Source organism: Mirounga angustirostris, unplaced genomic scaffold (genome assembly GCF_029215605.1).
Source record: "Mirounga angustirostris isolate CCGP_5_RB_7025 unplaced genomic scaffold, mMirAng1.0.hap1 SCAF_3, whole genome shotgun sequence".
Classification (NCBI taxonomy): Eukaryota; Metazoa; Chordata; class Mammalia; order Carnivora; family Phocidae; genus Mirounga; species Mirounga angustirostris.
Genome location: NW_026991711.1, coordinates 35,336,167 through 35,363,692, shown reverse-complemented (window position 1 = coordinate 35,363,692; position 27,526 = coordinate 35,336,167). Strand labels below are relative to the sequence as shown.

Genomic DNA, 27,526 nt, shown 5'->3' with positions numbered 1-27,526 from the left:
TTAGGCTAAGTGCTAAGATTAAAATAACTACTAAAATATGAAGAAATAAACTTTTTTTAAAAGATTTTATTTACTCATTTGAGACACAGAGATACAGAGAGAAAGAGCAGGCAGAGAGGCAGAGGGAGAAGCAGGCTCCCCGATGTGGGGCTCGATCCCAGGACCCTGGAATCATGACCTGAGCCAAAGGCAGACACTTAACCATCTGAGCCACACAGGCACCCCAGAAATAAACATTTCTTAATGCCTGATTATCTAGACAGGGGTGGAAAGCATACAGCTCAGTGCTATACATACATACAGTATCTCTCAGATATTTAGCATTAGTCACAGTTCTGTCCCATTTTACCAGAACAAGTCTTCAGGACCTCTTAATCCAAGGTTTTGGGAAACTACTAATAATCATTTAGAATGGAAACATTACTTGAAACCAGTTTGGTATTCTCAGTCTTTGCTACATCTATTTTTATGACAACAAAGGAAAACAACCCCATAATACTATTTCTTGAGGTAATATAATAAAGCATACAATTGTAATTTCCATAGACAGGGAGACTGGGTCCATATCTATATCATCTATATCTTTGTGTATACTACACACAGATACACGGAAATGGAAAATCTATGTATATAAACATATATCTAATATATATGTAATATATACATAATATGATATACATATATCAAAATATCCTCTAAAAATATACATGCTTAGAATACTCTAGTGCAGAATCACTTCATAATGAAGTCACAGACACTGTACAACAAATAAGACGGGTGGAAATTAGTGTGGCAACAATCCAGGAGTTATCATTCCATTGGGATTATGTATTTTTTTCAATAATTTTCTCCTTCTCTTCCACCTCCCCTACTGCTTTCCCTACTCCAGCCCTTCCAAACACATGGAAAAACAGCCACTCATAGGGGAAAAACCCTATGAAATCATGCAAGCATGTAAAACAGATAGCAGGGCCACAGGCCCCATCAATTATGCTCTTCCTGTCTCTTAAATAAATCAACCTCACTTTCAGGTGAACTAACTTTTGTGAAAGAAATCCCTTGTACTCCACTATTCTTGACAACCAGAGCAAATAAAATTTAGAACATTACTAAGATAACAAAAGCTAACACTGCTTTCTGTAATCTCAGTTTTCTACTTTCATATAAATGTGCTTTTCATCTTAATTGTCTGGATTGACACAGCCAAAGACAAAGAATCAACCTCACAGGCCAGGGTCCTATCAGCCTTATTAGAAAATGGACTTCATTGTCTAGCACAAAAAAAAAGATTCGTTGAAGGGAAAGAACGGAACAAAAGTTCCCAACACAGTAAGATAAAGTCATATCCAAAAAAAAGTTATACCGTCTTATCATAAACAGAATGAGCCACCCAAGAAATAGGACAGAATCACAGAATACAGAAACACTTTACATGGAGGAGCTGATCGGAGACTAAGCACATTCCCTATTCATACAATGCCTCCTTCCCTGATTTATACACTAATTTTTAGCCTGGTTATTTCTATAACTTTTGAATTTTTTGTTTAAAAATTAAGTGGTCTACACTAAGTTTAAATAACTAAACTCTGATAAATTGTAGTCACTTAAATTATGTGACTTTATACATTTTAAGAGAACACTTTCCACTGATAATGCACACAAAAATTTCAGAGCTATAATATGATGAAATATTATGAAAGCATTTTATACCAGTAACTATAAATTCTTAACTATAAATTCTTGTTTTAACCTGAATTTTTTTTCACTTTAAACATTTATCCAAATTCCTTTTGATTCAAAAATTGAGTGCCTAAACATTGGTTATTAGAAAAAACTTTTTTTTTTTTAAGATTTTTTTGAGAGAGAAAGAGCGAGAGCACAAGCTGGAGTACAGACAAAGGGAAAGGGAGAAGCAAACTCCCCACTGAGTAGAGAGCCTGATGCAGGGCTCGATCCCAGGACCCCGACTACATGACCTGAGCTGAAATCACATGCTTAACCAAGTGAGCAACCCAGGCACCTCAAGGTTTTTAGAAATTTTAATATTCACTGTGTGGACATTCAGTGATAGAATTTCCTTATTTCATTTTTGTTTAAAGTTTAATAAATTGCAACCAATTCACACAAACTTATACAATGCAACACCAAAAAAAAAATCCAATTAATTTCACTGAATCATTAAATCTGAAAGTTATAAAACTTACAAAATCATCATGACATTTGATGGAGTTACTTGGAATAATACATGTTGAACCAATACAGAAGGTAAAAGCCCCAATGGGGAGGGAATAAATTCACAGTATACTTGCTAAGAATGTCAGATGTCGTACTAGCCAATATATGTAAAATAATATATTTACAGTTAGAAACATAATAATGAGGCAATTACTATTTTGTCATATAAAGATGAGGAAACTGGCACAGAGTAGTAAAGCCAATTTGCCCAAGTTCATACAGTTGTAAAGTGTTGGGATCTAGGCTGAAACGCAATGTCTGGTTCGAGAGCCTCAACTCTGAAACAATACCAAGAAAAGTACTGAGATATAATTATATTTATAGGCTGGAACATCAAGGCTGTCATAATAGGAAAGCGGTAAGGAGTGCTCACAGAATGACAGAAATACAGAAGAAGCTCCCTTCACAGATGTTAGGGCTTTGAAGAAGGCAATGGTGATCATATAAAACAGAGAGGTGAACAGTCATCACTGAATCAACGTATCAGTTAGTATTCTGTTTTGTACATGATAGGATTTAGGTTGTTTTTCTTTCAAAACTACTTTACATAAGCCAAGAACTAAGAGTTAACACTTGACCTAGTCAAAACTACTAACTGGTAACACCAGCCCTAAAGAAATATTCAGGGCACTAAGCCCATGAAAGTGATCTATGTTACTGTCTCTCACACACACACACACACACACACACACACGTACGTTACACTTTTCTAGTAATCAAAATGTAAAACAAAATTCACCCTATCTTCAGCAAGGCCTGAGTACATCTGTATTTACTCATTTGATGGTCCTTCCAACTGTGTTTTACATAATTATCAATAATAATGGATTTAAACAGCAGGGAAAATAAAAATCCTATTCAAGATCAATAGCATAGTAATGATGTAGGGAAGAGAACAGGGAGCATGTTGGTCCTCAAAGCTACTTACAAGGAACTTACTCTTCTTAGTAAACTTAGTAAAGCATAATGTAGATAATATATAGACACTGGTAACCCTAATGTTAACATTTCTGATATGTAAACTTAATTCCTTCAGGACAGTCTGCTAAAGCCATGCACTACTTTCAGTACTGAATTACAGTTTCTGCAGCTCACTGAAGCAATATGAATTTTAATTAATTATATAAGGGTGCAATGATGCTGCTCAAGTTTGAGGTTTTAAAAATTCACATTTAGATAAAAATGAAAAAAACAGAAAATGAAGATATTTTGCTTTGTTCTCCTCCCTTGAAATCCATTAAAACACTAAAAGGAATTACATAACACATAAATAGCCAATTGTACAAACATATTTCATAAAAGACATCAATAAAACCAATGAAGTACCTACGAATAAAATAAGAACTGTCTAAGACTTCTATGGCAAAAACTATGCATCTTTAATGCCAGGCAAGTGAACAAAACTGAATAAATGGTAAAATAAGCCCTGACTGTGGATGAGAAAATTCAAAATTATCTTTCATTTTCTTTCTTTGCTGTCTAGAAAGTTTCAAAGTAGGAGGTTAATAAATGCACAAAAATAACCAAAAAGTGTATTCCCTCATTATACCAAGTTATATGTACTTCATCTTTATCATTTCAATTTGATACAATATTGCAATAACCAATATTATAAAGAGGTATTCAATGCACCTGCTTTGTATTTCTTGGTCATAAGAAAAAGAAATGAAATCAGTTTGAGAATAAAGCCAGAAAAATGAAACTTTTATTAATTTACATAAGAAATTCTATTTTTACTAACTTTGAGTTTATGATGCATCTCAAGAGGAAAAATATGGAAACCTTGGGAATGACAAATAAACCTGAATTCTTAAATTCTACATGCGATTAGCAGGTACCAACCATACTACCACACATTCTAGACAAGCAACTTAAAAGGATAGCTATTCATAAATGAATCTATATTTCTCTTACTAATTAATAAATACCATGCTGTGAGTAACTGGTGATAATGTACTATTAAGAAAAATCAATAAATTTACACTGAGGGTCAAAGTAATTGGTGTTGTGGAATAGAAAATGATGTATTGTGCATTGATCCTTTAGCTATCTTTTAACTAAAAAGAAAAGAAAGCTAATTACTTTAGCAGGTATCTGAAAATGATAAGATTAAAACAAGCTAATTATATGTTCTTGAATAATGACTTACTTTGATGAAAGTAAATTGAGGAAAAGCATACTGTGATTTAGGCAAAGAAGTATTAGATTTTACTAATACTAATTACAACATAATCCTGATCCATTTAGCTGCCCTTAACCTATTTTCAAGAAGCTTAAATAGAAACAGCAAACATTATTAAACAACTATATAGCACATTCCCCCCATACTATGCAAGAAAAACTGAAGTGCCAAAGACATCTGTATATGTGAGACTGAAATGAAAACGTGACCAGGTAAAATGGCCAAAAAAAGTTCAATAAATTTTTCCTAATAGCAATAGTTTAAAAGTAATTTTATTGCATTAGTGTTCATTTACCTCAGACAATGTTGGAGAAATAAAACTGCACAGGCTGATCACGTCTTGAAGATCCACTTATGTAAATACCACTTCGGATTAAGTTTTACAGACACATCACCAAATCACTAATGTTTAGTTCTCACAACACATTTTAATTTGCATTTACTCTTGTATGAGTATTTTGGAATGAATACTGAAAACTACAGAATTCGACCCCATGTTTGTTTCTCAAAGCTTCGTTCTTTCATGTTTGTTTATCAAAGCTTTGTTCTTTCATTACTTGACTATCCATATTTTTTCTTCTATCAAAATTTAATACATGAAAAGAACAATTTAAATCTACCTCTAGTCCTCTCCTCTATAAGATTCAGTAATAACAATACCTAAACTTCAGGGTCAATAACTGAATGAGAGTCAATAGGAGTACTGCATCTGGTATATAGAGGGTACTTATAAAATTGTACTGGTTGATGTCATTAGTGGAATTATTACTTTTTAAAGTTACATACCTCCTCTGGTTCTTCAGAACAGTCAGCATCCCATCCAGAAGTGCAGTGACAATGGAAGACTGCCTGCCTCATTCACAGGCTCTCTGCTTCTCCCTGCATGGATCACAAGAACAGGGAATGGGCTAAAGGCGACACACAAAACTTCTCCTCCTATAGAGTTGGATAGAAAATGCATTATCAAATCAAGTGAAAGGAGGGGAAAAACAGTCTTTGTGAAATTTCCATAGCACAACAAAGGAATGTTGCTAAAAGAAATTGAATATATTTCTTGAAAAATTATTCATTGATTCCAATAGATAGGAACTCATAACCTCCCTTAAAGAAGAATAAAATTAGAGGAAATGGATGGAAAAAAAAAAAAAAAACAAAATCAAAACCTCAACAACAAAAGCCTCAGAGGGAAGTAAGTCACAAGGTCAGATAATGGGGCAACTAGGTGGCTCAGTCGGTTAAGCATCTGACTTTTTTCTTAAAGACTTTGTCAGAGAGACAGAAAGAAAGCATGAGTACACAAGCAGGGGGAGTGGCAGGCAGAGGAAGAAGCAGGCTCCCCCCTTTAGCAAGGAGACTGATGTGGAACTCGATCCCAGCACTCTGGAATCATGACCTGAGCCAAAGGCAGACGCTTAACCAACTGAGCCACCCAGGTGTCCCTAAGCATCTGACTCGATTTCAACCCAGGTCATGATCTTGGGTCATGGGATCGAGCCTGCGTCAGGCACTGTGCTCAGCAGGGAGTTTGCTTGGGATTCTCTCCTCCTCTTCTCCCTCTTACCATGCTCTTTCTCTCTAAAATAAATAAAATCTTAAAAAAAAAAAATACTGGGGGGGATGGGAGAGGATTAATCCTGTATAAAAGACGTATTTGTAATGCCAAACTTGATAGAGTAGAAAACCATTGATACACAGCTCACACTTGAGAAATACCAATAGAATTCAAATAATTCCTTGGTTAAAAAAAAAAACAGAAATATGAGAAAATAATAGATTTGGGTGACAAAAGTCAAGAGTCCATGCAAGTAGTATTTCTTATGAAAAATAAGAAAAAAGAATAAATGTAAACAGAACATTTCTGAGCTGAAAAGGTCCTAAGTGTTCAAAGGGCCCCCCAGTAACATTAGCAAAATTTATTAAAGTGATTCCCATTTAGAAACTACTAAGAAAGTATGGCATTCTAACAATACAGAAGAAATAGCTACGAAGGACCAGATGAAAACTATACCTAAAACAGAACAAATGCAAGCCAACTTTATTGATCTGTGAAAACTCAAATCTAAAAAAAACACCTCAGAACAAAAAGTTTAATGGTACAAGAACTCTATGTCTAAATGTCCTCAGATATTCTAAGATTCGTAGAACATGGTGACATGAACCTTACTGCTACCTCAGTTATTTTTTCCCCTCTTTGCAAGCAACCTTTGCCAGCTTTAAGTTTCTAGCAATTTTCTCAAGTTTTATGTGGTATCCTATTTAGATCATGAGTACTACCAGAGAATATATGTAACCAAATTAAAATATTCTTGGCTGAAACAGATCCTATTTATATAATGACTTATTGTATAGTAATCTAAGCTACGGAATTTGTAAAAGCTCATGCAATGGTTTAACTCTGTAGTTTGACAAGCTGAGTTGAACTTTGCTTTCTCCACAGTATATTTTAGGGGAATTAAATGATCTCCATTCCATATCTACTATATGTTGTGAATTTAAGGACAGTCCCTGGGAGAAGGTAATCTACGTATGTAAATTGTGAGTTTTTATCAGGAACCAAGAGTTCAACTTGCAGAAAGATAAAGTGAATCTCTTTGCAAAACAAGAGTTTATCACTAATGAGTGGAACCTGGGACATTGGAATTATTTCTCTCAAAAGATGAAATGAAGGTAGCTCCCACTTTTGTATAGGGAGTGCTCCTTTATTCATAACATTTAATTAATACTTATTGAGTACTCAAATTAGTGTTTGGAGATGCCAAGAAAGACATCTCTCGTTCTCTGGGATTTTATAGTCCAGTGGGATGACAATTCACAGATATTTAAAATGTTGTATGGAGAGTGACAACAGAGTTATTCACAGGTTATTATGGGAGCCAGTAGGGGTGGCATCCAAACCTTGAGTGCGAGCCCAAGGACCACAGATCATGGAAGCTGGCTTTCTTTGAGAACTCTATACTGTGAATTTTTATATGTTAAGGTATATAAACTGGGTCACATGATCAATTCAGAGCACACAGAAAAATTTATTACCTCAGATTTTACCTAGTCCACTAATTTATTCATTAATTGCCTCCTAAAAATACCACTTTAAGTATGAATGACATAAAAACTGTATATATTTAGTGTATACAACTTGGGAAGTTCAGAAATAAGGATGCATCCATAAAATCACCCATCTATGCCATAAACACATCTAACAGCTCCAGAAGTATTCTTTTGTCCTTTTATTATTTGCATCGGGTGGAAGTTGAATTTGGAGTAACTTACAGAATATATTTCTATATAATACAATGTTCTTATATACCTTTGGTACTACTTTTAAAAACACTCATCTGGAAGGGATGTATTTTAAGTATTTTAAGTACCTTTGGAATAAGACAGAATAAATAGTACTTTAGTAGTCAGGAGAGTTATATTCTACATGCTTAACCTTATTATTTTACAGCCAGACCTGAAATTTTGCAGCTATAGTAGAACAGTGCCTGAATAGGAACAGTTATGGGACTTGAGAACCAAAATTTTAAAAGAACAGCAATCCTAGACAAAGATAACTATATACAGACACAGATGGCAAACAATGAGCACTCCTTAAGACAACTTAAAATACTTCAAAATTTCATTTTCTTTCACAATAGTTTTGAAACACTCTTTTGCCAAAGTATTATGTGAAACAGGTTTATTCCTGACTATAGTATTTTTAAAAGGTCTTTTATCTGGCTTAGAAAAAAAAAATCATTTATCATCTTTTGTAACATCAGTATTCAAATACTTGAGAAAGGATCTCAGAACATAATAAACTTATAAAATTAAAGTCCCACCAAAATCTTCACTAGATTAGCAATGAGGTCTCGAAAATCAGCAGTAGAGCTTGTTAAAAATGTGGATTCCCCCCTTTCCCACTGATCCTTCTGATCCTCACTCAGCTAGACACTGTCATGGTTTTCCAGCATGTGCGTGAGAAATTCTGAGGTGGGACGCTCACAGCGCCTACCTTGAGAAATGATGCTCTGAAAAAAAGCAGCAACTCTTTGAGAGGGCTTTTATTTTTCACACTCTATACATCAGGCAGTGGGTCCAGAGAGGTAAGATTTATAACCAATTAAGTGTTGGAATCCAGAATTCTAAATAGGAGACCACATTACAGACCACATGTGCAAAATATTATTCAGCACAGTTTAGATTTGATATTAGGAGCTTATATTTTATATAGATTCTTCTGGGATCCAATACTTGTTTATATCTTTCAAGATGATTTACAAACTTTGTTTAGTATAGAATAACACTCAGTATTGTAGTTTGTGTCACTTGCTTTTAGCTTTATTTTCTCACTTTATGATTGATGGTATCTTACTTGTTGTCAGCATGGGCCAGCACATTGACACAAAATGAAAATATATATTTGATCATAACTGAGCTACTGACATCACTAGATTATGAATGTTTTAAAACTTATTGCCATTGGGGCGCCTGGGTGGCTCAGTCAGTTAAGCGACTGCCTTCGGCTCAGGTCATGATCCTGGAGTCCCGGGATCGAGTCCCGCATCGGGCTCCCTGTTCAGCAAGGGGTCTGCTTCTCCCTCTGCCCTCTTCCCTCTTCCCTCTCATGCTGTCTCTCATTCTCTCTCTCTCAAATAAATAAAATCTTTAAAAAAAAAAAAAAAAAAACTTATTGCCACAATACAACACAGGTGACTTTCTTCATCTGCTTTCATTCCTCCACTTCTGTAATAACAATCAGTTTTTCTGCAGGTGGAAATGCCTTTTAGTTTGCGTAATTCTGTACTGCAATATTGCACCATATTGAAATATATGAAACTTTTGTTTAAGATGAATAGGTGATAAAATGTTTTACAAGGCTTATTTTTTCCATTGGCACCATAATGCTTTGTTCCAAAAACAAATAACGAAAAACATCATCATTAACACTCAAAAAAGCACCATAAGGTTAACATGTTTGCTTTTACTGTGATATACTGTATATGATTTGACATCATAACAGTAAAAAGCAAATGAAAACCAAAATAGTGAAGAGTTTCCTCCATTCTCATTGAGAACCCAAACAAAACATAAACCTGCATAGCATCTTTGCTAAAATTGCTTACTTTGTTCTAATTTTCCAGAGAAAAAGACTAAGAGATGTAAGGATGAGTATGTAGACTTTCATTATGCTCCTTATGAATGTTCTTCCAGGTTTTTTTTCCCCCATAAAAACCGAGATTTGAAGTATTCATTCACATTTTCAGATCTACACTATAGAGTTCTACTTTTTGACATCATAATTATTAATTTTCAGAAATTTGAGCATTTGTTCCCATGGCAAAACAAAACAAAAAGCTGAATAGGAAGCTAACAATATATATTCATGGTATAATAGAGATAAGTCAGGTAACTAAACTTTTATTTTTATTTTTATTTTTTTTTAAAGATTTTACTTATTTATTTGACAGAGAGAGAGATACAGCGAGAGAGGAAACAAGCAAGGGGAGAGGGAGAGGGAGAAACAGGCTTCCCGCGGAGCAGAGAGCCTGATGCGGGGCTCAATCCCAGGACCCTGGGACCATGACCCGAGCCGAAGGCAGACGCTTAACGACTGAGCCACCCAGGCGCCCAGGTAACTAAACTTTTAGAAAGGAATCCGTGACTACACAATGGCTGCTGGAGTTTGGCACAATCACTCCTCTTACGGGACAGCTCCGAGGCTGTGGTCTTCCATGTTACCAGAGTTCCCACAGGATTCAACTCCAGTTCCCCCCAACATTAACTTGCTTGACAGCACACATTTTCTCACATATTCTGTCCCACCTTCCCACTCCCTAACAGTTTTTCCCAAACTTCATCTCAGGATCTGCTTCTAGAAAACCCAAAGTGAGGCAAAGGAGAAGAAATAAACTGGAAAAGAGAGATGACTTATAGTGAGATATAAAGCCATAGAACTGGCACGGAGACAAAATCATGATCGGTTTCATATTTCACACTACGGAATTTTGATTTTATTGGAAAGGTAATGATTGATTTTAATAAAGAATGATGCAATTTATTTGGATTTTAAAAATTAATGTATTGATGTATTTTGGGATATCAAAACGAGAAAATGCTTTCAAATTTCCGTATCTCATCATGCTACATTTTCTACTGATCATGAACATGATGCAATTGCTTCCTCTTTTCTGCTTGTACTCTTGGTTACCATTGACAAAGCTGGTCTCAATGGTTAGTTGGCCAATGTATCTGTCTATGGTCCAACAATGTTAACACAGAACGAAGACCTAGAGCACTTATTCATATTTTAAAGTATATTTGTTTTCATTTTTAAATAACCTACCATTTTGCCACACGTAAAGATTTGGGAATTTCCCCCCATATTCTTCCTTCATTTAATCATTGTTTAGGAACATGCTAAGTCTAAAAAATGATGAAATTGAGAGAAAGCACATTTCTAAAATAGGCTTTATTATGGTTCATTGTTTTTAAGTAGAAAAAAAAAATACTTTGAAAGGAACTACATTTTCCATTCAGTGAAATGCAGCAAATATAGGGGAAGGTATGATGTTGGGAAAAAATGAATAAAACTTGATTATAGCTTTCTAAGACTTCATAATTGTGTGTCAAGGAGGTAATATAAATTCTAAAATGGAAGAAGATTTCAATATGAGAAAAGTGAAATGAAATTACAGTTATTTATCATACAGAAATGATGAGCTAAAATTTTCTATGCTACTGGCGAAGGTGTAAGTTGTATAAGAGACAGAAAGTGAGAAGCACCTGTTGTTCTTGTTTGTTCAAAAGACCAATACTGAGTCCTTGCTCAAGGGCACCTTCAGCCTATCCTTCATTCAAGAACTCTGTGAAATGACTCAAGTATATAAAATTAAGATCCAAGAGTCTCTAATATGGTGTCTGAACCCTTCTGTTTGCTGAAAGTAGGTGTTTTTTGTTTGGATTGTTATAAAAATCAAATGAGGCCTCAGTACTTTGCCTGTCACATTTGTTTCTGGGAACCCACTTATTCATTAGGCATATTCAAGCACCTCAGTGTCAGTTCATTTCCAGAGATGTAATTGTTAACTCTGTCCTGCTGCCATTATGCCACTTGGTCTATGACAACCAGGTTCTTCGATTAAGTTTAAAGAAACCATGTCAATTCCGGCTTATCAGGTGATTTTCCTCTGGCATGGAAGAAGAGCAAAGAAACTATTCTGAAAGTCATCTCTCCAATCTATGTCACATAGGGCATTTACTTCTATCCAATAGCCTGATAAAGAAAAGAACAAAACAAAAACAAACACACACACACACACATACACACACACCAAGCTTTTGAATAAAAAGTCAGAATTAGAGCCTAGATTCTGGAGCCTGTATAGACTAGTAGATGAGGAAATCTTATAAACATAATTCCAAGTAGTAGATATGGTTCTCATAGTTTTTAGAAAAGACAGGATGAGGCACAGCTATACATATTCTTGGGCAGTGGCTAAGCTGTACAGTGATTAGTGAAAAGGACGATGGGAAGAGATTCATAGAAGCACACTTTGGAATAGCCCAGAATCTGAGATCAACTATTTCTGTGCAAATTCTCAAAGATGTATCAGCGATGATGTATTTTTTAAATAATAAAACGGTCAGAACACATACTAAGGATGTTACTTGCTCTTTTTGTCAGCCTAACTGGTACAGAAAAAAAAAAAATGGGCTCAAAAACAAAGCACCCATGGACAAAGGGGTTATTAATTCAAATATTTACGTTTCTGTCACGTGCCAGACCCTGCTCCAGGCTGTGATGCAGCAAAATAAGGACTAAAACAGACAAAACGACAAAGCAGCTTGTTCTCATGGAAACAGTCTCAGGGGTTAAGGATCTTCATGGTGTAAGAAACACAAACATTCCCTTACCAAGGATGAGTTCACTCAACTCACTGCTGAGTTCTCAAATACTTAACAGCCCAGAGTTCCTGATATAGTTCCACACTGCCAGTCTTCAGCATACTGGTGAAATTGGACCCTTCCGTCAGGGGGAAAACATAGTTAGCAAACATTCCTTAACTTTTTTTTTATTATGTTGTATTAATCACCACACATTGATGTAGTGTTCCATGGTTCGTTGTTTGCGTATAACACCCAGTGCTCCATTCAATACGTGCTCTCTTTAATACCCATCACCAGGCTAACCCATCCCTCCACCACCCCCCGCTCTAGAACCCTCAGTTTGTTTCTCAGAGCCCATAGTCTCTCATGGTTTGTCTCCCCCTCCGATAACCCCCCTTTGTTTTTCCCTTCCTACTATCTTCTTTTTTTTAACATATAATGTATTATTTGTTTCAGAGGTACAGGTCTGTGATTCAACAGTCTTACACAATTCACAGTGCTCACCACAGAACATACCCTCCCCAATGTCTATCACCCAACCACCCCATCCCTCCCACTGTCCCCCACCACTCCAGCAACCCTCAGTTTGTTTCCTGAGACTAAGAATTCCTCATATCAGGGAGATCATGTGATACATGTCTTTCTCTGATTGACTTATTTCGCTCAGCATAATACCCTCCAGTTCTATCCACGTCATTGCAGATGGCAAGATCTCATTCCTTTTGATGGCTGCATAATATTCCATTGTGTATATATACCACATCTTCTTTATCCATTCATCTGCCGATGGATCTCTTGGCTCTTTACATAGTTTGGCTATTGTGGACATTACTGTTATAAACATCAGGGTGCACGTACCCCTTCGGATCACTACATTTGTATCTTTGGGGTAAATACCTAGTAGTGCAATTGCTGGGTCATATGGTAGCTCTACTTTCAACTTTTTGAGGAACCTCCATACAGTTTTCCAGAGTGGCTGCACCAGCTTGCATTCCCACCAACAGTGTAGGAGGGTTCCCCTTTCTCCGCATCCCCGCCAACATCTGTCGTTTCCTGACTTAATTTTAGCCATTCTGACTGGTGTGAGGTGGTATCTCATTGAGGTTTTGATTTGGATTTCCCTGATGCCGAGCGATGTTGAGCACTTTTTCCTGTGTCTGTTGGCCATTTGGATGTCTTCTTTGGAAAAATGTCTGTTCATGTCTTCTGCCCATTTCTTGATTAGATTATTTGTTCTTTGGGTGTTGAGTTTGATAAGTTCTTTATAGATTTTGGATACTAGCCCTTTATCTGATATGTCATTTGCAAATATCCTCTCCCATTCTGTCGGTTGTCTTTTGGTTTTGTTGACTGTTTCCTTTGCTGTGCAGAAGCTTTTTATCTTGATGAAGTCCCAATAGTTCATTTTTGCCCTTCCTTCCCTTGCCTTTGGCGATGTTTCTAGGAAGAAGTTGCTGCAGCTAAGGTCAAAGAGGTTGCTGCCTGTGTTCTCCTTTAGGATGTTGATGGACTCCTGTCTCACATTTAGGTCTTTCAACCGTTTGGAGTCTATTTTTATGTGTGGTGTAAGGAAATGGTCCAGTTTCATTCTTCTGCATGTGGCTGTCCAATTTTCCCAGCACCACTGGTTGAAGAGACTGTCTTTTTTCCATTGGACTTTCTTTCCTGCTTTGTCGAAGATTAGTTGACCATAGAGTTGAGGGTCCATTTCTGGGCTATCTATTCTGTTCCATTGATCTAGGTGTGTTTTTGTGCCAGTACCATACTGTCTTGATGATTACAGCTTTGTAATAGAGCTTGAAGTCTGGAATTGTGATGCCACCAGCTTTGCTTTTCTTTTTCAACATTCCTCTGGCTATTCGGGGTCTTTTCCATTTGTATTTCCATACAAATTTTAGGATTATTTGTTCCATTTCTTTGAAAAGAGTTGATAGTATTTTGATGCAATCCCTATCAAGAGACACTCATTCTTGATTTAGATTTCTTTTGTCTTGTCCTTTCCAGAAATACTCATCAAATGATACCCTGCAAACCACAGCATCCAAATTTACTTCCCAGTGTGAAGTAATGAGATAATCCATTGCGAATTCACTGGTTTTAGTATGCACCCAGTTATCTAATACAGGACAAAATGGCCTTGTAGAATAGTAGATAGGCCTACTACCTATCTAGCACTGCTAAAGCAGAAAGGATGTATCTTGTAAGGCTGAGGTGTTTTCTTAGGACATATGGTATATGCTTTGAGACAGTATACTATAGGGGATGTGGGTCTGTCCCAGACACAGGTAACAAACAGACACAGGCGTGAAAGTGTGGGCGATGTTGCTCATGACTGTATCTAGTGACAAGCTTTGAGACTCATTCTAGTGCCCAAGGGAGGAATAATTTGGTGGATCCCATATGAGTCCACTGAATCGGGAAGTTCTGGAAACTGGTCTAAGGTCAATTTTTATTCCTCATGCCCCTAGTAAAACAAAACATTGGGTTATTCTGATGGCTTAGAAAGATTTTAATTAAAGAAGAATATGTTAATGTGAATTTCAAAAGGATTACAGATGACAAGGTGTTCTTTGGAATATTTTATAATAGTGAAAGAAAAGGTAGTCTGCCACAATACAGATACCTTTAATAGATCAAACATAATTTGCACCTCTAATAAATGTCACCTCTAATTCATATATTGGCTCCATCTTACTATAGTTTATCTGCCACAATGTTCCCTTTGCAGATTTACTCCTGCATTCATTCATTCATTCATTCACCCATTCCACAAACATCTCTTTGTATCTGATTACCAAGATAAGAAAAGTGCTGCTTTCTACAAGGACACAAAGATAAACTGTCCTCAAACTTACAAAGTTTAATGTTAAGATGGATAAACTAGAAAACAGTTACGATAAAATTTGGTAAGCAAATATATTAGAGGACAGCTAGTGGATACTCTGATGAATAGCAGACTGGAATGGAAAACACGATCATGAAGAAGTGATCTTAAGCTGTATTTAAAAAACTTGTTGAAAATGAAGCACAAGAGTCATTGCAGATAATCTGTTTAGGGGAAACATATGTCCAGAGACTCACAGGTAAGAGAACCTGGCATACTCTAGAGCCTGCTAAAGCACGTATTGGCTAGAGTAGAGGGTGTAGACAGGTACTATTAAACTCATTACTACATACACGCCTGTACCTATGACCTAGTGCTCAAAAAATGAATATGTGGACTGAAGAAGTGAAAAAAGCTATCTTTGGGGACTTCCTATCTTTAATGTTATTCACATGAATTAATGCTATGTCTTCAGGAAACTCTGTATGATAGATATTACCTTATAAAGCCTAGAAGACACCCTAATATCATCACTCAAAATCAACACTGCACATTTATCAAATTAAGTCTTATGCAAGAAAATATAGTTCTGAAGAAATGAGACACAACAGATAGTTTGATTGGGAAGACACTGAATGAAAGCTAGTGACAGTAAGGTATTGTAGAAGTAGTTGGCAGTGGGCTCTGAATGTTTAGAAACTTGGAATAAAGGATGGAATAAGACAAATATAAGATTTTTAAAATTGTATTTGAGCCTTATTGTAACTTGTCTCTAGAACATAGCTGGTAGTGTGTTTTCCCAGAGCTGTTGTGACAAAAGTCATCTACAGTGGCATGTACAAAGAGAATTTGCATTAATTCAGGAAAATACTTTGCACTACTACATGATTTTCTAATAAGCAATTTTGCTATTTGTTTCATGCAAGTATTTAATTTTCCTTCAAAAACCCTTACATTTTTAATGTCTCATTTCTTAATTCAAGAAATGCACTGATTAGTAAATTTGAGATTTAACATGAGAACATTATGTTTCAGGGCCTATATTCATCACTTCCCCTCAATGGATCAATGCATGCTTATCACTTTTATTAACTCACTTCATATTCTCTTTAATGGAAAGAAAGCTCTTAGTTGTAATTGTTTTTCTCTCTAAAAACCACACAGCGATCTTTAAATAAATCACCATCTTTATCATCCCCATATTATCTGTTACAAACCAGCCAACAGAATTAGTCACAGCATTCACATTCTTGTTTCTTTCTGATGCTACGACATCCCCATATAAGCAACTGCTCCCTCCTTCCTATAACATGGCTTTAGTCTCAAACTAACATTGCTTTTGCAATGTGTATGATTAGCTGGAGAAATGATAGTGTCTCTAACAAACCAACCCCCAAAATGTAGGTCTCAAACACAAGTTTATTTATTTTCCTCATCTAACCATTCAAAAAGGGCATTAAGGGCAAGAAAGCAGGTTTCCTACATGTGTGATTTCGTGGGTCTATGGATCTAGAACCCTCCGAAATTCATTCACAGGCCTAGGGAGGTAATCAAGAAAATTCCCCCTGGCAGAGAAAGTGCCTTACAATGCCTGCCAAGAAAAGTTCTGTTATTGTTAACAGACAGTGACTTCTTTGGATCGCACACTTTCCCCTTTCCTGAATGAGTTTTAACTGCATTTTATTGTCCCTGTTTAACAGCTGTACATTGAGTGTTTGAGAAAAGCGTATACTGGGGACTAGAGGTATAAGGATGGAAGTAGATAACAAGTCTTTTAGACCAGCTTGAAAGGAACCATAATTAGACCTAATGGAGAAAACAGTGATGCCTGACACTGAACCAAATGCACAGACTCAATGAAATTTTAGATAGTACACTCTGTGGAAAGGAGAAGTATTTTCTGTTTTTGTAAGTATAGTATGTACAGATAGTTGTAGGTAACTATGGCAGAGATTTCTAAATATCTACCAGGCTCAGAATTTCTTCTTCTTGGGTACACAGCTAGATAGATTTCCCAGTCACCCTGTATTAAGTGTGGCCCAAAATGTTGCCAGTAAAATATGAATGGAAGAAATGTGTACCTGTCTTGGCCAAAGCTTTAGTTGCTAGAAGGGTCATAAGAATGAAGAATCCAAGTTTTCTGAGAAAAATATGTAAAGAAAAAAATCCCACCCATCAGCTACACCAATTTCAACCATTAAGTAACCTAGAAGATAAACTTCCTTTGTATAAGCCACTTAGCTTTTGTGACTTATAAGTGTTAGCTTACATCAAGTAATATGTACCAATAACAGAAATGAAAATGAGACTAAGAAGTTGCAAAGGGTACTACCAGTAGAATGGGTTAGGAATTAGGCTAAGAATTCAGGTGCAAGTTGGATAGAAGGAAAAATAAAATCTTTTGACATTCCTTCGGTGAGTTCCATTAACTAAGTTGTAGAACAGTGTCTTTAAAATGGCCACTCAAGCTTTCCTGATTCAATGCTCGATTAACTCTATAGTCTCTCTCCCTGTCTCACTAGCTATAATCTGACCTTACTCAATTTTGTTTTTCAATTCTTGAGTGTGGCATGATCCCCCATCCTCCCTCCCCACACATCAAAACCTGAACAGATATTTTCTCTGCCTGAAATGCAATACTCTTAATTTTCCCCAATCACTACTCCAACTTTAGGTTTTAGCTTAATGTTACTTCTTCCAGCAGTGTAGCAGTAAGCTCCAGGTTATTAGACTATAGTGAGATAGCACAGAACTTGCCCCTGCGTTCTTTTATTTAACAAGTACTTACTAACTCTCCTCCATGTCAAGCATAATGATAGGGGTTAGGGATACTCAAGGATAGATGCAACAGATATGGTATCTGCTCTTCTGGAACTTAAATCAAGGAGGATGCTAAGGTAAATTAGGTAGATAAATCACACGAAAGACTGTTATTTTTAGACATAGGGATCTGAAGGAAATTCCAGTAAAAACTTGTAACCTAAATTGCTATTTAAAAGAAGTTTTCACTGCAGAAATATTAATGGAGGGGAGATTAGGAGGAGGAAGACCATAAGTAATGGGCTATTGTGCACATAGTAATGTATCTCCATGTGACACATCTATTTTGCTTGTCCAGCACCTGTGTTCTTGAGTTCGGCCTGATAAAATATACGAGGTAGACTGAGTTTCACCCACCACCAATTTATTTTGCTTTAGGGAGGTGATAGGGTAGATAGAGACCTCAAGTTTACGACGGAAGCATCGTAGAAGCCTCAGAGCAGTTACATTGGGGATGCCTACTGTGCCCAGGAGGTTGGGGCAAACTACCTTGTAACAGGGAATCAATAAGCTGTGAGTTCCTTTGGATTTTATATTGTATAGTTCTGTACCCCTCAGAGACATGCGAATAGAATCCATTCTCCAGTGCAGTTGTATCTCATTAATACCAGTTACTCCTTACTCAGCAAGTTACCTCAATAAGGGACAGGTGCTTGTCTCTGTACATCGGATTCTCAGGTTCTCATTTATTTTGGATTCCGTGTCTGTCTATAAACTCCTTGATTTCACACTGCAATGAGGATTAGGTCAAAGAAAATCCTCAGGCTTCTATGAAGTTAAAGGAATGGCCTCACAACTGGCTGTTAACACTGGGTTTGTACTCTGACAAAGGGAGCAGACAACATGGGAAAACCTTGGTGTTGGTGGAAGGGACATGGAGCAGACATGCTATATAATTCTAGATGTTAGAATGAATTTCAGAGAAGCCAGAGTTGGCAAAGCGCAACAAGTAGTACAAGAGGAGACTGAAAAGATAAACATGGTTACAATCACAAAAATCTTCGCCTGTGTTAAGGAATTTATTCTAAGAAAAATGCAAAGTCATTGAGGGGCTTTAATGGTAAGATTTTATTTTGAAAATTTAAGTCCAGCTGCAATAAGAGAGGGTTTACAGATAATCTAAGCAAATATTAGGTAAGACTGCAGTAAAGGATGTGGTGATAGATATGTATAAATTTAGGAGATATTTACATGGTAAAATTGACAGGACTTGCTGAGAGACTGGATAGAACAATGGGGGAGGTACGTGGCAGGTGTTAATTCCAGCTGGATGTTTTGTGTTATCACTCACTGTTTTTGAGAACACAAGAAAACCAGTGTTGGGATGAAAATCATGATTTTTGTCTTGGAGTTTAGTTTGAGGTAGATTTGAAAAATCCAAGTAGAAATATTAACAAGAAGGTACATGTTTCTGGAGCTCAAGGATGATATTAGATGGGACTATGGCTTTGGAAGCCATGACCTTTATGACACTAATTGAATCCATAAGCATGGATGAAGTTGCCTAGTGAGACTCTAGAAGAAAATATGGGATAGAGTCAAGTCTTACAGTTCTCCAGTATATACTGGTCAAGTGACAGAATGAATTTATAAAGAAACGTGTAAGGTAGTGACAACAATAAGGGACCTAGAGCATGTAGTGACAAAATAACCAAAAGAAGAACACGTTCTACAAAAAAGTGTTAAAACTTGAGTAATGGACATTGGATTTGGAGTTATGAAAGTAATTAGTGGCCTTAGTGACCACTGATTCAATGGAGTGGATATGGAAGCCAGTTTTGTTTAGAGGCTAGGGAAGTGAAAGTGACAGCGAGTGCAGCCAATTCTTCAGAGTAGTTTGATTATGAGGGGAAGGAAACAGGAAGCTGGAAAAACATAAGAGGACAAAGATAGAATTTTTTTTTTTTTTTTTTTTTTAACCATAAAGGTGACTGATAATGTGAAATTCCTGAACGGGTAGGAGGAGAGGAAAGAACTTTTAAAAGTTCATGAAAAGTCTGAGACTAAGTTTCTATTTCATTAGAGAGAAGTTTGGATGGCCCTAGGCCCTATTTCCTTTCTGCCTTTGGTTTTTTAGAGAGCTGGCTCAGTTGCACGAAGCCAGTTTGCTGAGAGAGGCGGCCTTGGCCTGACTTAATCATTCCCAGCAGACAAGGGCCTGAGTATGCATAATCCTTAGTGGTGTTTCTGGGTATGGAGACCCCTTGAGGATAGATTTCTTTTACTCAAGTACCCCCCAACCTCTCAGGCTAACCTATAAATATGCAAAGCAAACAGGTGGGTTTAGGGGAAGCTGGTTATTTCTTGAAGAGCCCCACTCCATCATATGGCCCATCTCCAGGCTGCTAAGGCCGGTCTCAGCTGCTGGAACCTTGACCATGACACACATCAAACACCCATGCCTGGTCTGTGCTCTGCAATAATGGAAATTCAGAGGATTGTATGTGTGCTGTTACTTCTCTGCTTTTAAGGTTTTCTCCCTAACAAATCCTAGGTTATGTCTGTGGCACTAAAGTTGTGTATCTGTGACCCTCTTGGAGGAGTAGGTCAGAATTCTGCTGTAGCAGATAAAACGGTCAAATCACCTGCCTTACAGATCAGGTGCAGTTGCTCTACATTCTATTTTTTTTAATTTTTGCTAGAACATTGTAGAATTTTTAGCCTATATATATATATATATAGAGAGAGAGAGAGAGAGAGAGATCCATGCCATAGTTAGAGCAGTATTTCTCAACTCTGCTTCAACTTTGTAAACAATGCAAATCCTCTACCAGAAGCCCAGAAATGAATGAGGGATAATGCACAAAGAGGCAGAGAAAGAAAACTAAAGCAAAATAAGATAAAACAAAAACAAACATACTTGAAATGTTTGCTGAGGAGGAAACACTCTACATTCTATTATATCCCAATAGACAGACACCCATAAAACATCCCAAGATTCCCATTACAACCACACACACAGCTATATCTCAAAGTCTTTCTGAAAATGAAAAAAATGAAAGATTCTTCATTTTTAACTAAGAAACAAAAAGTCAAGCAAGCCCTCTGCTCTATCATCCCACTTGTTGCACATAAATCACCCATGGAAAGAAGTCCCAAGAAATCCCAGAACTGTTTAACCATGTCCACAACACAATTTACAGATCGTTGCAAACACTGTACATAATGTAAGGCTCCGGCTACTATAAATTTTCCTTCTGGGTCAAATTATCTTGGTGGCTTCTATCTAGCTGTAGAAATCTACCCTTCTGGTTGCTAATAGCAAACATACATAAGAAATCATGCCAGATTCATTAAAACTCAGAAAACACTTGACTTTTTTTTTTTTTTTTATCCCACCCCCCGCCTTTTACCAGAAGCTCTGGAAAGAGGGTGTGTAACATGTGCTTGGAGTAATGTAGAATATTGTGTGTCAAAGCAATAGTTTTAGCCACTGAGGGTTTCCAGAGTCCTAGCCACTGAGTGGATATCATGAATCCTTTAACATGTTTCAAATATTCAAATATCAGCAATAAAATATGTTGCTTTTGATCAAATGCCAACTACATATGTGGGGATTTGTTATGAAAGCTGTTAATTGGTATATGATCAGACATAAATTGCTTTTAAAATAATCTGACATTTCTGTCATAGATCATCATGTCACATTCAGCTCTATCATGGTAGTTTATAAGAAGAGAACATAAACATGACACAATTTGTCAATAAAATCCAATACGGTAAAGTACCATATGATAGGCCATAAGACTGAAGAAAGAAATCAACAACCTCAGATTTGAGATGGATGGCCAATTGCTATAAGAACCTAAGCTGACTCTTAGGTGACAATAGCTAAAATATTCTTAAAGCAGAATTAAACACAAACGTATCTAAGTATTTTAATTCCTTCAGTGGAATAATCAGAATGCTTTCCCCCACTCCCCAAACTAAGGAAATTGAATCACATGTATCTTATTACTAGAAATATTATAAAATAAACCAAGAATAAAGTGTCTACAGAAACTAAACGTTTACTGCGAGGCACCTGATTGGGAAAAAAAAAAAAAAAAACAAAACGTGTTTCTCAAGGACATCTTGATTTTATCTAATTTCATAAGCACGCTCATGGGGATGTAGGGAGGTCAAATTATCACATTGAATTATGGAAAGAATTATTTCAATCCTTTCAGAGTAGGATGCAAAATGCTGTAGGTTTTATCTATTCATTTGGCTTTAATGGATATATTATTCTCTCTCTCTTTCTGGCTGAAATGAAGAGCTAACCCCAAATGGCATAAAGAATACTAGATCACGAATGCACCAGATGTCTGATGTAATATGTAAAACCTGTCACATGAAGTAAAAGTTATTTTTAAAAGAATATTTGAGTATATAACTCCTATTCATCGTTCTTTTTTCTAGACTATACACAGACTTTTATATAAATTATAAAAGGTGGTTCCATAGATGAAAGCTGTTTGTAATTTGTAAAGACCATTTTCTTGTCAACTTGGTAGTCTTTCTCATAGCAGTTTCATTATTAGGCAAACCAATTAAGTGTGCTCAGAGTAAGCTACATATGCTAAGTACACAATTTGTATAAAATTCTAATCTGTTCATTACCTTTATACCAGTGATTTTTTTCCCCCTGACTTGAAGTAGTTTTTTTTTTTTTTAATAAGAATTTTGTGTTAAAAATGGCATGTTGAAATGCCTGACACGAGAATTCTCAAACTGTCTTAACTAGATTTTGGCATTTAATAAGCTGTAAACTGCTGAAGCTATTTGCAGATGAAGTCTCATTTTTGTCCATCAGCAGGGGGCTGGAAGCATAATTAATTGAGTGAAAGTTAAAAGACGGACAGCACGGTTACATTTATGCAAATATTGCAGCAGAACATCTAATAGAAGAGAAAAATAGCTTGCAACCAATTGGTTTGGTTTTGGACCAAAATCCACAGGGTCCATTTAAATACTGCAGATTGTGCATCTGACAATTAAGACCTAGTGTTTCTTAATGCTAGTTGTGATGGTAAGAATAGTAGGCAAAAAGTCAAAGTCCAGAGAGACAATTCTATTTCTGCTCTCATCTTTTTTTTTTTTTTTACCTGTCATGAATGTTAAAATATCCTTGCAAAAAATCAAAAATCAAATGATGCATGTGTATGCAACCATATGCCAGGCTTTGCTGTTTGTTTCTTTTATTCATATCCCAGGCATATGTACCCTTGCACACCAAAGGTTCCATTTAATTAAAGTTAGTTAAAAGCTTAGACCACAGAGATCAGGACAGCTGCTTGAGATATTAACCTGGGTGCCGTCCGGGGACAGCGTAAAGCCTTTGCTGGTATTCTGTCTCCTATTACATATTTTGGTGGGGTTTTTCCCAGTAACCCTTTGCCTCAGAAGACCACTGACTTTTCCTTAAATGGTTAGGAAACATTACCTTCCCCAATGATCACAGGAATTTTCAAATTGAAATTTTGCATATTCCTCATCTGTATGTTTTTCCTCATGACTGTAAGGATCTGCATGAGTACCTTAGTGATGGATTTTTGACTAGTCCCTTTGTGTGTGCTTTTGATTTGTTGGCTATTCAGCAAAATACTGCTTCCTATAGAGAAATTTCTTAAGTACTCTTTTTTTTTATTTTCTCTCATACTTCTGTTCTTAGAATTAATACTTCAACTAGACCTGATCTATTTTAATGCTACAGAAGATACTTATTAGCAAAACAAAAATGGGTTCTCTGTGTGTGTCACAGAATTCTGTATGTGCCTCTCTTTGAAGTATTGTAAAAGACAAATTTTAGAAACTTTAGTGATATTTCTAATTGAAGGTAAGGATATTTCCAGTCCTGCTATTTGAAGTTTTATGAAATAAAGATTAATCCTAAAAATACAACATTTTTGATGCCTGCAGGGAGACAATTATTAAAAACAAACAAAACAAAAAAAGATGACCATGGCGTATTCTTGGTGAATCACTGTAAAATGTTAAGGAAGCTAAACTCAAAGGTGTATAAGCATTAAAAGAAAGGAGTATAGAAAACTAGCTTACAGTAAATGAACCCACATGGAGGCCTTCCGTATTCAATTGAACTTCCTGTATCATTTATACTTCATGAAATTTTATTCCTTATTATAAAATGCATTGCTGTATAATTCTGTTTCCTTCCTTCAAGTCAAGATGTTAAGGCCATGTTGAAAATACTTTTTGTATACTGTCATTTTCATATTGTCACTTTTTTCATAAACAATTTTTAATCTTCAGGTTAATTTCAAATGTAGAATGTGGTTACATAATTTCCAGTACCAAACACTCTATATTTCTAAAAATTGGCATCTCTTTATAAGTATCAGCTATTGTATACATTGATCTTTGCAGTCCAAACACAGAAAAAAAAAATTTTTGGATTTATATTCTAAAGAGGGATACTGAAATTTTTGAGCAGTACTTCCTTTCAGATGTTAATAAAGTTTGTAAAATTTTAGTAACATACTTAGCAATATCAAGTGCATTACACACATAAAATAGATCCTAATATGAATTCTATAGGCTACACACACACACCCCTATACACCGAACAGATCCAATCCTGAGAAGTTTTGTTTGCTTTATTTCATTAAGTAGAGAATCAAGGAAGGGTTTCTAAAGTGAACCCTTTTAAAGGAAATATTTGTCCAAATATAATTTTTCATTATCCTAGTTATGCTTTTACATACTTTAAAGAGGTGAGATTTGGGGCACCTGGGTGGCTCAGTTGGTTAAGCGACTGCCTTCAGCTCAGGTCATGATCCTGGAGTCCCGGGATCGAGTCCTGCATCGGGCTCCCTGCTCGGCGGGGAGCCTGCTTCTCCCTCTGATCCTCTTCCCTCTCGTGCTCTCTGTCTCTCATTCTCTCTCTCAAATAAATAAATAAAATCTTTAAAAAAAAATTAAAAAAAATAAAATAAAAATAAAAAAAAGAGGTGAGATTCTCTTAAAAGTACAAATTTGCGTGTGTGTGTGTGTGTGTTGGTGGTGACAGTGTTTTTTTTAGGCTTCCTATAATTTAATTTTTATTCTAGTAAATTAAAATAGTTTTAGATATATTGAGAAAACTCCTAATTTTTATTCTAAAATTTAAGTTTACTAATACTTTCGAAGATTTCTTTCCATTCAATACAGTTTAGTGCTCTATGATGTCATTCTATATAGGAGGAGTAGAAGTTGCCTTTGTTGTTCTTTGGCTGAGAAAGGAAAGACACTGTTGCCAAGGAATAAATTTTCTGGTTCACCTGAAAGTATTAGGAAGGAACTTCCACATTTTTTGTTATTGCCATTTTTATCTTTACTTCTATATACTCTAATTACATAGGGATTCTTTTTCCTGGTTATAAAAGAAAAGTTAAGATAGCAAATGGAAATTAAGTTAAATGCATTCTGAAAACATTTATCTTAATAAAAAAGCAAATATTTGAAGAGAAAAAAAATCATTTTGTCTGCTAGTCAGTTCAAATGACTTGACAAACTATTTTATGCTAAACTGAAATAAGAACCATGCCTTGTTTCTTGTTTTCAAAGATTTCAAAGAGAAAAATTTACAAAGGTGTATAGTTTTAGAGCCTGAGTAGTAATTAGTCAGTATATATGTTACCCTTGATTAATAAATAGAAAAGTTTTTAGCCTAAGGAAAAGAAAAGAAAAAAGAATCAACCAACATCTGTCTTTTAGTATATATCCCTCTGGGATAAGTACCAGTTAAAACTACTAAAAAAGAATGGCAATAAAATTTCTGCTGGTTGTGAGTTAGTCAAGCTTGTAACCCCTCTTTTCTTGGAAACCTCATGAAAGAAGGAACATGATAAACACAAAACCACTTCTAACAAAGTTGTTTGCCAAATTTACTCTATCAAGGTAGAGTATGAAATGTTATAGACAGCATGTTGTGATGGGATTAAATATTACACTTCTGGGAACAATTAGATTTCTGTTATTTACTTTACTGAAGCTAGAGTGTTTCCAGAAGTAAATCTGAAAAGGACCAAGTGCTAAGTGAGGCTTTTCCTTGCTTTTCTACTTCTATTATTTGGTCATCTCTAATTAATTATATCAAACTGACACAAATAGGGGATAGGATTATATAACATCTAAGCATAAGAATATGTATGTACGGATTCTCTAAGTCTCCAGTTTTGCTTCACAGGAAGATAAAGGGGGTGTAGACCCAGAAATTCATTTTATAGTATTAATATCATCTTAGATTAAAAAATTGTCTATCCTTCAGAAGGTATAAGTCTTTTATATTGGAATTTGAGTCAATGGTTATAAAAACAGCATTCTTGGGGTGCCTGGGTGGCTCAGTCGTTGAGCGTCTGCCTTCGGCTCAGGTCATGATCCCGGGGTCCTGGGATCGAGCCCCGCATCGGGCTCCCTGCTCAGCGGGAGGCCTGCTTCTCCCTCTCCCTCTCCCCCCGCTTGTGTTCCCTCTCTCGCTGCATCTCTCTCTGTCAAATAAATAAATAAAATCTTAAAAAAAAAAAAACAGCATTCTTCCCTTCTGTTAGAAATATGTGTAATGAAGGAGAGAAAAGCAAACACATTTGCATATTCGTCAGTTTTTTTACACAGGAGAAATCTAAGGTCTCAAAAATAAGTGCTCACATATTTAATACACCAGTGTATAAAGTATTTTATATTCATTTTCTGATTTAAAACTAGTTTTACAAATGAGAAAACTGGGACATAAAGAAGTTAGTTGGTGAGGTTTAAGGTAGAATACCAAGGAGAAGGAATAGACAGGATTTGAACTCAGATACATTAGACCTCAAAGTTCAAGCTCTTAAATATAGTAAAAGCTACCAACGACCTTTTTCTAGCGGGAAACTAGTCATTTTGCTCACGTAGGCTATTTCCTATGTTTCAGATATTTCTAAGCATTTTCTTATTTCTTCTTCCTGATTGAATAAAGTTATGTACTGAAAAAGTCAGCAATTAGAGTTTTGTTTGAATTCTGGCCATGACACTTAGTTGAGTGATATCAAGTGAGTGATTAATATTGCTTTTCACAGAGATTATGACATTTTAGGAAAGCTAAAGTGGCTAGTTACAGATTAGATTCTCTTGATACATAAGCATGTTTTACTCTTCAAGGCGCTTGATCAGCATGAAGCAGGCAGACAGAAATATAAGATGTATGCCTTCATCGAGCTTGTGGTCTAGTGAAAGAAGGCCAAAAGTGCTATTCAAACCCATGCATCCCAAGAGACAGAAACCAAAATCCAAAGTTGTAGACTCTCCAATCACAAGAAAACATGCTAAGAAGTAGATCCTAGAAACAACAGATCCCAGCTCTGATGGAAACATCCTTAGTTACACTTGATACCAGTATGCAACTCATGCTCTCAAGGAACTGAGAAGACAGGAAGAATTCATGATACAGAAATACTGGAATTTCAGACTAACAAGTAAACCAGAAATCATGGAGTCCAGTTACAGGGGAACACAAAAACCAAAGGTAGGACAAGGACTGAAAGTAAAAATTACAGACACAGCAGAAACAGAAAAAGAGCTCACATTAGCCATTTAGTGAAATACTGGTGATTTCCCAGTTGATGGTTTAAGGCTAAGTATCATCT

General features: G+C 36.0%; 1 long non-coding RNA gene across 1 annotated transcript in view; it reads right to left on the bottom strand.

Moving 5' to 3' along the window:
* LOC135363739 (uncharacterized) overlaps positions 1-27,526 on the bottom strand; it is a 196,182-nt gene that overhangs the window by 120,362 nt on the left and 48,294 nt on the right. The window contains exon 3 of the long non-coding RNA XR_010409795.1: positions 5,204-5,296. This is a non-coding gene — a long non-coding RNA (uncharacterized LOC135363739). The remainder of the gene's footprint in view (positions 1-5,203; positions 5,297-27,526) is intronic.